Genomic DNA, 12,512 nt, shown 5'->3' with positions numbered 1-12,512 from the left:
GAAAAAAAATTGAATTTTTTTATCCGATTAATCGATTAATCGGCCAACTAATCGATTATTAAAATAATCGTTAGTTGCAGCCCTACTACAATCTGCTTCGAATGCGCCAAAACGATGAATGGAAGACTGAAACGGATTGTGTGGAGTTTTTGGGTTTCATCATCAGACCAGGCAAGGTTGAAATGGATCCTCGCAAGATAGAGGCAATCCTCTCATGGCCAATACCACAAAGTAAGAAGCAAGTACATTGCTTTGTGGGGTTTGCCAATTTCTATCGGAAATTAATCCGGAACTTCTCACAGACAATTTAACCATTGACTCATCTCACAAAAAAGGACGTCAAATGGTGTTGGTCATCATCAGCCCAAAAGGCGGTCAACACCCTGAAACATCGTTCACATCTGCTCCCATTCTCCATTTGCCAAATCGCAAAAGACCCTTCTTCCTCGAAGTGGATGCATCCAACATAGCAACCGGGGCCGTGCTATCACAAAGAGACTGCGACACAGGACTCCTACATCCAGTGGCCTTTTATTCACGCAGATGCCGAATCCAACTACGACGTAGGGGATAAGGAGCTACTAGCCATCAAAAGAGCCTTCAGAGAATGGAGGCATCTTATCGAAGGTGCCAACCACCCCGTCACGGTGTATACAGACCACAAGAACCTAGAGTACCTCAGAACCGCCAAACATCTCAATCCCTGTCAAGCACGATGGGCTCTGTTTTTCTCCCGTTTCATGTTTCATGTCACATATCGTCCTGGTTCAAAGAATCAAAAAGCAGACGCCCTCTCCAGAATGCATGCCCCAGAAGAGGCAAAACCCAAACAAGAGGAGACAATACTGCAAACACACCACTTCATGGGTGTCACGACCCACTTCTTGCAGGATATCCAAAAAGCTGCTTCCTCCCTTGATCTCCCGACCTCACCCAAAGGGTATCCCCTGTCACATGGTAAAATCTACGTTCCTGAAACCATATGTGCTCTAGTGCTGCAACATTGTCACAATGCCCTCACAGCAGGGCACGGCGGACAAAGATAAACCATCTATGACATCCAACGCCATTTCTGGTGGCCCTCTCTTACCCACGTCAGGGCCTTTGTAAATTCCTGTGCCGTTTGCAACCGTGCCAAGGCCGCTACCTCCAGAATGGCAGGTTTGTTACAACCCTTGCCTATACCATCCCAACCGTGGAGCCACCTCACGGTCGATTTCATTGTGGACCTCCCTGATCATAGTCGTGGTTGATCGGTTGACAAAAATGGCCCACTTCATCCCAACCAAAGGGCTCCCTACTGCCAAAAGAACATCCACCCTCTTCCTTGATTCCGTATTCCGACTCCATGGCATACCTAAATCCATACTCTCCGATCGAGGCACGCAATTCACCTCCCGTTTCTGGAAAGCATTCTGTCACTCATTGAACATCTCCGTAGACCTCTCCACAGCTTTCCGTTCCCAGTCAAATGGTCAAACAGAGCGAACAAACCAAACCTTGGGAACATACCTTCGTTGCTACTGTACTTACCTCCAATCCGATTGGAAAGAACTACTCACCACGGCAGAATTTGCTTACAATACCAGCGCTCCTGAAAATCATACAGCTGTGCCCTTAAGTCGGCACTTCACCTAAACGTCTCTGTGTTTTTTTGCTCCCTTGCTCCGAGCCATAAAATTACCTGGCTCTGAGTGTTGTGGCTTGTGCCTAATATAGGGTAGGCAGATCCTTCTTTAAAGCAGGTAGCAGCTGAAGCACACCAAATGTTTGGAAATCCCAGGATGCATTAAAATTACATTTATTTTGTAAACTTATGTTAAAATTAACCCAACAAAGTATACAAAGAAAAAAATAGTGTGTACTTTAAAAGTCCTGGTAGTCCTGGTAGTCCTCCAAATACGTCTCTTCTACCGCCGGGGGAAACAGGAATCCAACGGAGTCACGTTACATACGTCATGTACGTCACATGACCCCGCTGTGCGTCTGCTTCCCCTGTGCGGTAGAACAGGATGTTCACGGAAGTCTGCAAGCGGCGCGTACATCATCGGTTCAGGTAAGTGGGTGAGGGAGGCTGTATGAAGGAGTATGTGAGATTGAGTGAGTGAGTGAATTAATGAGTATCTGTGAAGGAGTAAGTGAATAAATGTTTGTAAATGAGTATCTGAATGAGGGAATTAATGAGTATCAATGTATGAATGAATATCTGAATGAGTGAATGATTATCTGTGAATTAGTGAATAAATATTTGTGAACGAGTGAATGAATATGTGTGTGTGTGATAGCATGGATGTGTAAGGGGGTAAAGATGCCACAGGCAGGCTGTTTTGGTGGCAAAGATGCCACAGGCAGGCTGTTTTGGGGGCAAAGATGCCACAGGCAGGCTGTTTTGGGGGCAGCGACCATCACATAAATCAATACCAAAGTGAAACCTTCCGTGGAAACCCTCCGAATGCGGGTGTCAGTGTGGCAGAGCCTGTCCTGGTGTGTGTGTCTGGGTGTCGGTGTGGCAGAGCAAGTCCTGGTGTGTGTTCGGGTGTCAGTGTGGCAGAGCCTGTCCTGGTGTGTGTTCGGGTGTCAGTGTGGCAGAGCCTGTCCTGGTGTGTGTTTGGGTGTGTGTCTGGTGTGGTAACTTGTCTTGTCTCCATAAACAAAGGAAGTAGGTTAACGTGGGCATTCTTAGAATCCTTCCCTCCCACAGTTCAATAAAGGAAGTGATGAAACAGGATGTGATGTCAAATGAAGGATATATAATATAATGCCACACATGAACTCCTTCAGTTCTTTTCCTTTTCCTCCATGGTGGATGTGGTAAGAGTCAGCTCCCAGCAGTGAGCTATTATCGGATCTGGAGGCTTAACATTGGGTGAGATCAAATTGTGTTGAAGGGAATTGTTATATGTATAGAGAGAGAGATAAAAGGGGGTTGTTGTCCTGTGGGGTTTGGCTATGCGTGTGTATATGAGATAAATGTGTTTGCTGTGTTGTTACCTTATAATAAATACCTTTGAATGTAGACGAACCTTGGTGAGATATATTTTTATATTTGGTTTAAACACCACATCTGGGTGTCAGTGTGGCAGAGCCTGTCCTGGTGTGTGTTTGGATGACGGTGTTGAAGAACCTATTCTAGTGTGTGTGTCTGGGTGTCAGAGCCTGTCCTAGTGTGTGTGTTCAGATGTCAGTGTGGCAGAGCCTGTCCTAGCGTGTGTTCGGATGTCAGTGTAGCACAGCCTGTCCTGTGTGTGTCTGGGTGTCGGTGTGGCAGAGCCTGTCCTGGTGTGTGTATGGGTGTCGGTGTGGAAAATCCTTTCCTGGTGTGTGTGTGTTTGGTTATCTGTTTCCTGGCACTTAATTTACAGTAGGAACTATTTCATTTTTACTTATCCAGAGATAAAATGCCCTCCTGAATTTGTAGTGACTTCAGGGGACAAAACATTCAAGGCCCTGAAATCATTTAGTGGAAATGATAAGGTGTTGTGTTATTTACTCTATAATATTTAATTTAAGGATTAGTCGCACTAAATTGTGGCTTCAGGCTTTCCATGTTGAAAGACCAAGTATTATGTATGTATATATATATATATATATATATATATATGTTTTTTCAGTAATATGATTTAATGGTGTAAATTATTAATGCCCCCCAGTTTTGACTGTGGTATCTTATGTTCCACCCCCATTATATTGTTTCTGGGCATATACACCAAAACGGCCTCATTAAGTTAAAGTTGTTTTGGTTTCTAAGTGAAAGTTTTTTGGGTTTTTTTTTTACAAAGTTTCTACCTCTTTCTAAGTACCAACTAAATGGTCAAAGATAGAATCTTTCATTAAAGATATGGCACTTTAGAAATTGCATGACGTTATGATTCATTTATTATATATTTATGTAATGCTAATTGATTACAGTGACAAAAGCACGATTAACCCCTTGATGACAATTGCCGGTCCGGGCACGTCACGGAAAAACATGTCGTTAACGACAAATGACGTGCCAGGACCGTCATTTGTTAAAACGGGTAAAAAAAATCAATCCGTGATCGATTTTTTTACCCAAACGGCGTTGCTGTAATGCCTCGACCTCGAGGCATTCAGCAACGCCATGATCGGAATCAGGGGCCATGTCTGGCCCCTCCCCGGGGCGTCAACATCCGCCATACAATGTATGGCGGCGGACGCCCGTTTTAAAAGCGTTTAGGAGGTGATCAACGATCACCTCATAAACTTAAATGGTGTCGCTGGAATGCCTCGATCAGGAGGCATCCAGCGACACCAAACACTTACCTCTTGATGGACTGTGACCGCTCCGGAGAGCGGTCACAGCCGCAGCTGCCGGTGATCTTCGCCATCAGCAAGATGGCGGCGGCCCGGGAAAAAAAATAATAAAGATGAAAAGGTTCGCTAGACGGTCTCCTGACCCTCTAGAGAACTCTGGCTCCACTTGCAGGTTGATTACAGGTACTGCATTCAACCATGCAAGTCAATGGAGCCCAGCTTTCTAATCACAGTGTGATTAGAAAAAATTAATTAAAAATAAAATAAAATTAATAATAATTAGAAAAAAAATAGTAAAAAAACAGTAAAATGTAAAAATAATTTCCCTCTGATGTCACTATCAGGGGAACCTTCAAGTTGAAAAAAATTTTAAAAAATGTTTTAAAAAAGGCAAAAAAATATTAAAATATATATATAAAAAATATATTTTTGTGAGCAAGTCCTAAAATTAGCACATTAGCTTAAAACAATTCTTGCATGGAAAGAGATAAAATACTGGCATATTAAATGCCCATGGGGTGTCTACTTTTAAAAAATGTATGATTTGATGGGGTAAATTGAATTGGCCGGATTCAACAATGTCCCAATTAACACGGGGGGGAAGGATGGCCACACATCTAATTTCCAATTAGAAAAATGCACACGTACCAAATGTGGCCTTTTAGTTCCCCCCAAAAATGACAAACCCATGCATGTGGGGTATCACTGTACTCAGGAGATGTTGCTGAACACATATTGGGGTGTCGTGTGACAGCGGCATATACCAGGAGCTTTAAATTCATACATAAAGTAGGTGTGTGTGGGAAAAATACAAACACAAAAATACTACTGCAAACTTTGAAAAAATGCTGGTGGTAAAATGTGTGCATGCAAAGAGTTAAAATACCAGCATTTTAACTGGTTAAAATACCCTGGGGTGTCTAGTTTTCAAAAATATATGGTTTTGTTGGGCACACTGAAATGGCCCGGCTCAAAGATGTACCAAATAGGGCATGGGCAGTGGATCCCCAAATGCCAAAGTCCAACATTGAAAAATGTGCATGCCCCAAATGTGGCCCTTTTGCCCCCAAACAGCCAGGCAAAATCATTCATGTGGGGTATCACTGCGCTCATGAGATGTTGCTGAACACATATTGGGGTGTTTTGTGATAGTGACATATACGAGAACTTTTTAATTCATACATGAAGTAAAATGTGTGTGAAAAAACAAATGCAAAAAAATGACTACCACAAAGTTTGACAAAGACTGGTGGTAGATATGGTGCATGGAAAGAGTTAAAATACTAGCATTTGAAATACCCTGGGGTGTCTAGTTTTCAAAAATATATGGCTTTATTGGGCATACTGAAATGGCCCGGCTCAAAGATGTACCAAATAGGGCATGGGCAGTGGATCCCCAAATGCCAAAGTTCAACATTGAAAATGCGCATGCCCCAAATGTGGCCCTTTTGCCCCCAAACAGCCAGGCAATATCATTCATGTGGGGTATCACCGCGCTCAGGAGATGTTGCTGAACACATATTGGGGTGTTTTGTGATAGTGACATATACGAGAATTTTTTAATTCATACCTGAAGTAAAATGTGTGTGACAAAACAAATGCAAAAAAATTACTACCACAAAGTTTGACAAAGACTGGTGGTAGATATGGTGCATGGAAAGAGTTAAAATACTAGCATTTGAAATACCCTGGGGTGTCTAGTTTTCAAAAATATATGGCTTTATTGGGCATACTGAAATGGCCCGGCTCAAAGATGTACCAAATAGGGCATGGGCAGTGGATCCCCAAATGCCAAAGTTCAACATTGAAAATGCGCATGCCCCAAATGTGGCCCTTTTGCCCCCAAACAGCCAGGCAATATCATTCATGTGGGGTATCACCGCGCTCAGGAGATGTTGCTGAACACATATTGGGGTGTTTTGTGATAGTGACATATACGAGAATTTTTTAATTCATACCTGAAGTAAAATGTGTGTGACAAAACAAATGCAAAAAAATTACTACCACAAAGTTTGACAAAGACTGGTGGTAGATATGGTGCATGGAAAGAGTTAAAATACTAGCATTTAAATTACCCTGGGGTGTCTAGTTTTCAAAAATATATGGCTTTATTGGGCATACTGAAATGGCCCAGCTCAAAGATGTACCAAATAGGGCATGGGCAGTGGATCCCCAAATGCCAAAGTTCAACATTGAAAATGCGCATGCCCCAAATGTGGCCCTTTTGCCCCCAAACAGCCATGCAAAATCATTCATGTGAGGTATCGCTGTTGCTAAACACATATTGGGGTGTTTTATGATAGTGACATATACCAGAACCTGTTTATTCATACCTAAAGTAAAATGTGTGTGAAAAAACAAATGCAAAAAAAATTACTAACATAAAGTTTGACAAAGGCTGATGGTAGAATTAGTGCTTGGAAAGGGTTAAAATACTAGCATTTGGAATACCCTGGGCTGTCTAGTTTTCAAAAATATATGACTTGATGGGGTAAATTGCATTGGCCGGCTGCAAAGATACCTGAAATGGCACATGGGGGGAAGAATTACCAGATTTTGAAAAAATGGCTTTGAAATAGCAAAACGCTACCTGTTCTTTTTTGCCGCATAATGTGTAGAAAAAAGCCTAAAAACATTGGGTATTTCTAAACTCAGGACAAATAGTAGAATCTATTTAGCAGGTTTTTTCATTATCTTTTATAGATGAGTAAAAGATTTTTCAACTAAAAGTTAGAAAGTCATTTTTTTCAAAAATTTTCACCATATTTTATACTTTTTTTAATAGTAAATAATATGATACAATCAAAACAATGTCATCTAAAGAAACCCTTCTTGTCCTGAAAAAAACAATATCTAATGTGTGTGGGTTCAGTAAACGGGAAAGAAGAAAATTACAACTAAACACGAGCAGCGCAGAAATGTTAAAACGGCCATTGTCACGAAGGGTACAAAAAGTAAAATCAGCCTTTGTCACGAAGGGGTTAAATATAACTAATAGGCAACAAGAATTTGTCAGAATTTGGCTTAACAAAAAAACAAAAAAAAATAGGCTGCTCAGTCTTAAATGCCTGGGCCTATTTTTTGTCTCAGTCCAGGCCTGCTTAGTATTGATGAGGTGCAGTACATATACAAAGCCAAACCATCCGTACTGTTATTTCATTTTTTGCCTAAGGTCCACAAGGCTGTGGACACCAACCACATTCTTCAAGAAATTATAGTACAGTGCTGGGTACAGATGTCTAGATTTGACTTCATTCTACCATACCCCATAAGGAAGGTTTATTATGCAAAGGGTACAGTGGATTATTTGCTACAGTCTATTGAAGTCTTACTCATTGTTTAATTTTTGACAATATTTATCTTCAATTCCAGGGGACGGCTTTGCGCCCTCATATGCCAACCTTTATATGACCTTTTGGGAGGAGCATTTTTTTTTTTTTAAATTTCTGAGAATCCATTTTCTAAATGTATTGCATATTTTGTAAGATATACCGTATTTGCTCGAATATAAGACGATGCTCTGAAAAATACCCCTTGTCTTATATTCAAGGTTGTCTTATAATCGGACCTCAAATAGAGTTATGAATATAAGACTAAGATCCAACTTCCCCGCAGTGCTGCAGGTGATCTGGATCTTCCTCTCTAGCAGCCAGTGCACTGCACAGCACTTCGGCCAGGGCTTCCATTACGAAGCATCAGTGTGACATGACCTTCCGGTGCTCCACCATAGAAGCCCCAGTGGACGTGCTGGCCAGCAGCGGAGGTTGTGCACATCACGCAGACGTTCACAGGCTACCAGAGAGCAGGATCCCCCACAGCGCTGCAGTGGACCTGGATCCTCCTCTCTGACAGCCTATTTTTCTTATAGGGTAGTCTTATGTTCAGGCTTAAATATTCAAATTTTGGGGGTTTACATGTAGACATAATGTCCTTTTTGCCTGAAGTAACCTGCCGTTAACTTCTGTAAAATGGCAATGCTTCCGGGTTAGGTGTCGCCCTATTGTCTTTAGTTACTGTCACAGGAGCTTCTGTGGCAAGGTTGTGGGGGTCTCCTAGGTAGGCACCTTCCCTATTGGTTGCTACAGCCACACACAGAAATCCATATATGGTAGGGAGGGTAGCTCCACTTTTGATTGGTCCCTAAGTTAATGGGACGTGGGCCGTCCCTGACCACACCCCCTGCACTGTGATTGGTATTTATGTATTGTTCTTTTCAAGATGGTCTCAGGTATAAAGTTGGTGTTTGGTGTACAATAAAAGAGATTCTTAATTATTCAAGACCGTGTCTGTGTCTGTGATTTGGAGACAAGGGACACTTCATCGTGGAGTGTAACTACTTGGTTACTGGAAGTCTGGAGTATACCGAGGGGACCATAAGAGATCGCTGGAACTATTGACGGCAGAGACCATCCGTCTCTACAGGGTCCGTCACAGTTACCTATTCTAGAAGCAGATGGAGAATTTTTGGAGCAGCGTTAGAAGACAAACGCAAGATCAGAAGTGGAGCTATACATATTGCCGTTTAGATTTAAAAGTTTCTTTACTTTCCGTGTAGTCTGCCTCTTCCCGGTGTAGGAGCAGGTTGAGATTCATTGCTACAGTCAATACTACAGGTGGGCAAGTACTTTTTTTTTTTAACCCATTAACGACCAATTAAGTGCCAGGCACGTTGCAGAAAAAGGGTCAGTTTACAACCTGGCACGTCATTGCATTAATAAGGTTAGAAAGTGATCTTCTTTGCTTAAGCAGCGTTGTCGTAATGCCTCAATGTGGCCCCTCCCTAGCGAATCGTCTGACATATACATATACGTCTGACAAATACGATAGTATATCGCAGCAGATGCCTGATTTAAAAGAGCTTAGGTCCTTAGTCCAAAAACATAATGTGTTGTGGGATTTAACCAGGTTCGAGGACCTTTGTGTGGCGCCCTCCCTTCCATCCCATGGTATATCGCGTCTATATGGCTTACTTCTTGAAGCCTTCAGCTCTGGCTCTCCCCCCTTTATGGGGCGTTGGGAGTCTGAGCTGCAGATTGTCCTTTTCTCGGAACAGTTGGAGAAGGTCTGTGTCCTTACTCATCATTGCTCTAGGAGTAACAGAGACCAAGAGATGTCTTATAAATTGCTGGCCAATTGGTATCGTCCTCCCTCTGTTATCTCCGCTTATCGCCCGGATGTACCGAATAGATGCTGGAGATGCGCTGCTGTCCCAGGCTCTCTCCTCCATCTGTGGTGGCTCTGCCCGCATATCGTTCCCTTTTGGAAATCCATCCATCTTCAATTGCATCACTTTACGGATAGAGCCGTAACGTTTACGCCGGAATTTTTTCTCCTTTTTCACATGAAGTATTCCGTCTCCTGGTTCCGGAAGTCGGTTCTCCGCCATCTCCTTACGGCGGCTAAGGCGCTGATCCCCCTGCATTGAGGTAGCGCCTCCCCACCTACTCTTAAGGAATGGATTCTCCGGGTGGAACAGCCCCGGGTGTTGGAGGAGTTCCACCTCTCTGCGACCGGGGCGATTGAGAGATATCAAAAAACGTGGTTCTATTGGTTGGACTTTGTGTCTGGCCCTAAACCCTTTGCTTCTCCTGTCTCGCCTTCTCGGCTGCTCTCCTATTCATTGTCCTTTCTCCCCCCCATTTTTTTTCTTTTTCTTTCTCTCCCTTCCTTCCTTCTTCCCTCCCTCTTGTTCTCCCTTCGTCCTCCCCGTCGCCCCTCCTCTCCGTTATCACCCCCCTCTTCCCTCTCCCGTCCCCCCCCGCCCTTGATAGTTGCCATCTCTGCCCTGCGATCAGGCTCCTCTGCTCCATAATGCCCATATGCTCTGCTATGTAGCGTGTGGGTCCTTCCCCTTGTGCTGCCCTGATTCCTTATTGCCACGTACTCACCTCGATCTGCCTTATGCCTGGTCCCAGGTTGGGTTCGCCTCATTTGGGTGGCCCCACTGATTGGTCTTTCCAGTCCTTTTTCTCTCCTCACACCTGTTTATTACACATTACACTTCGTCGCCTCTGCTTCCCGTGCAGTTGGCGCCGTCACCTGCTATTCGTGGGTGCTGCCGCTCTCATCTGTGTGCGCCTTCTTTCCCCTGGGCACTGTGATTTCTCAATTACCGCATGTTTTATCTCTACCAGATTTATGTCTGGTCCCGTGGCTTGTTGCTACCTCATGGGTCCTCTCATGCTTGATGTTGTGTTGGGAGTCCTGATGTAATGTACTTTATTGCAATGTACTTTGTCCCCCCCCCCCCCCTTCTTCCTTTCTGTATCCCTCCCCAAAACCTTTGAAAAATAAAATTTGATTTACCCATAAAAGAGCTTAGTAGGCGCTCAACAAATGCAAGTACTACATTCAACCATGGAAGTTAATGGAGCCCAGCTCTGTAATGTGATTAATAAAATTTAAAAAATAAATAAATGTGACGTCCCAATCAGGAGAACCATCCAGTTCCAGCAAAATGTAAAAAATAAATAAATCCAAATATATATATATATATATATATATATATTTTATTTTTTTAAATATAAATATGTGCAGGTGTTAAAATTAGTACTGTATTTACCTCGAAATCCTAGCACAAAAATAGTTTAAATACTAGTATTTGAAAAAGCCATGGAGTGTCTTATATGGTTTGAGTAAATTGAATTGTCCGGATTCAAAGATGTCCCAAATAGGGCATGGGCCCAGACTTACCAGATGTCAAAATGACAAAAAAAAAAAAATGCGCATCTCCAAAGTGCGGCCTTTCAGCCCCCCAAACAATCCGACAAACTCATGCATGGGTGGTATTTGGCAGCGACATATACCAAAGGCTGTAAATTCATACCTAAAAGTACGTATTTAAAATATCAGTATTTGAAATACCTTGGGGTGTCTAGTTTTCAAATAGATGTTTTGATTGGGGTAAAATTGAATTTGCCAGGTTCAAAGATTTCCCAAACAGGACATGATGGTAAAATTCTAAATTGAAAAATGCACATACTAATGTGGCCTTTTACCCCCCCCACACACACACACACTGTAGTCAGATGTTGCTGAACACATATTGGGGTGCTGTTTGTCAGTGACATGCACCAGGAGCTGAATTCATAGTTTGTAGTAGTAATTTATTTTTGTGGGCCCCCCCCCCCAAAGGCTGTGGTAGAATTGGTGCATGGAAACCTAAAATACCAGCACTTGAAATACCCTGGGGTTCTTAGTTTTCAAAGATAGACTGTTTGATGGGGTCAAATTTAATTGATGTCTCAAATAGGACATGGGGACTGGATTAACAGATTTGAAGAAAAATAAAAAATGCTTTCTAAACTCAGGACAAATAGAATCTATTTAGCAGTTTTTTTTATTCGCTTTAATAGACGAGTAAAATATTTTTCAAACATTTCATACTATCTTTTTGTACAGGAAATTAGAAGAAATTATAAAAAATTGTATCCAATGAAAGCCTTTCTTGTTCTGAAGAAAAAAAAATATAAAACTTGTGTGAGTTCACTGAATGAGAGAGAAGAAAATTACAGCTAAACACGAGCACCGCAAAAATGTCAGTACTCAGTCACAAAGGGTACAAAAAGATAACAGCCCGATCCTTCAGGGGGTTAATCTGAATTTATTGCATTTCGGAAATGAACATAACGGCATGCAGGCCATGGCGGCCGCAGAGAGCGCAATTTAGTACATGTTTTTAATTGTTTAAATTTTTATGTATATTTAGTGAATTTTCTTTTTGGGAGAAGTTAGCTTTTGATAAAGTGCTTTAAGCATATTTCTTTTCTATTACAATGGCGGGTTTATCTGACTGGCCATATTGCATATTTTGGATACACTTTGTTGTATTCCAAGTTACTGGACTATGGACCCAAATAAAATAAATATTTGTTTTTACCTCTAAACGATGACTGAGTGAGCCTCAATTTTTGTAGAAGTGCAGGCATTCTTGTTTGACTTTATAGGCATTGAGAGGCTGGGAGAAAAGCAACTGATAAATACAGTCCTTGCTAAATCCCATTGTTACATATTACCTCAAGGTCGTTAAAATTGCTACTATGTTTGATAATATTGTGTGCCAGGCATATCAATAACGCTTGATGTTGGCTTATATTACCCAGCTGTTCAAAGATGGTTTCCAGTGCCCATAAAAAGTTTTTCATTTGGACAAATCAAATTTGTGTACTGGGTTTTTTACTTCATGTTGCTGCAATAAAACCATTAAATGAAACAAAAAGTCATTTGTTGCACATCTT

This window comes from Sceloporus occidentalis, unplaced genomic scaffold (assembly GCF_023333645.1).
Source record: "Sceloporus occidentalis isolate IW3139 unplaced genomic scaffold, rSceOcc1.0.p SCAF_169, whole genome shotgun sequence".
NCBI lineage: Eukaryota > Metazoa > Chordata > Lepidosauria > Squamata > Phrynosomatidae > Sceloporus > Sceloporus occidentalis.
The sequence above is the reverse complement of the archived record's forward strand: the minus strand, read 5'-3'. Positions refer to the sequence as shown.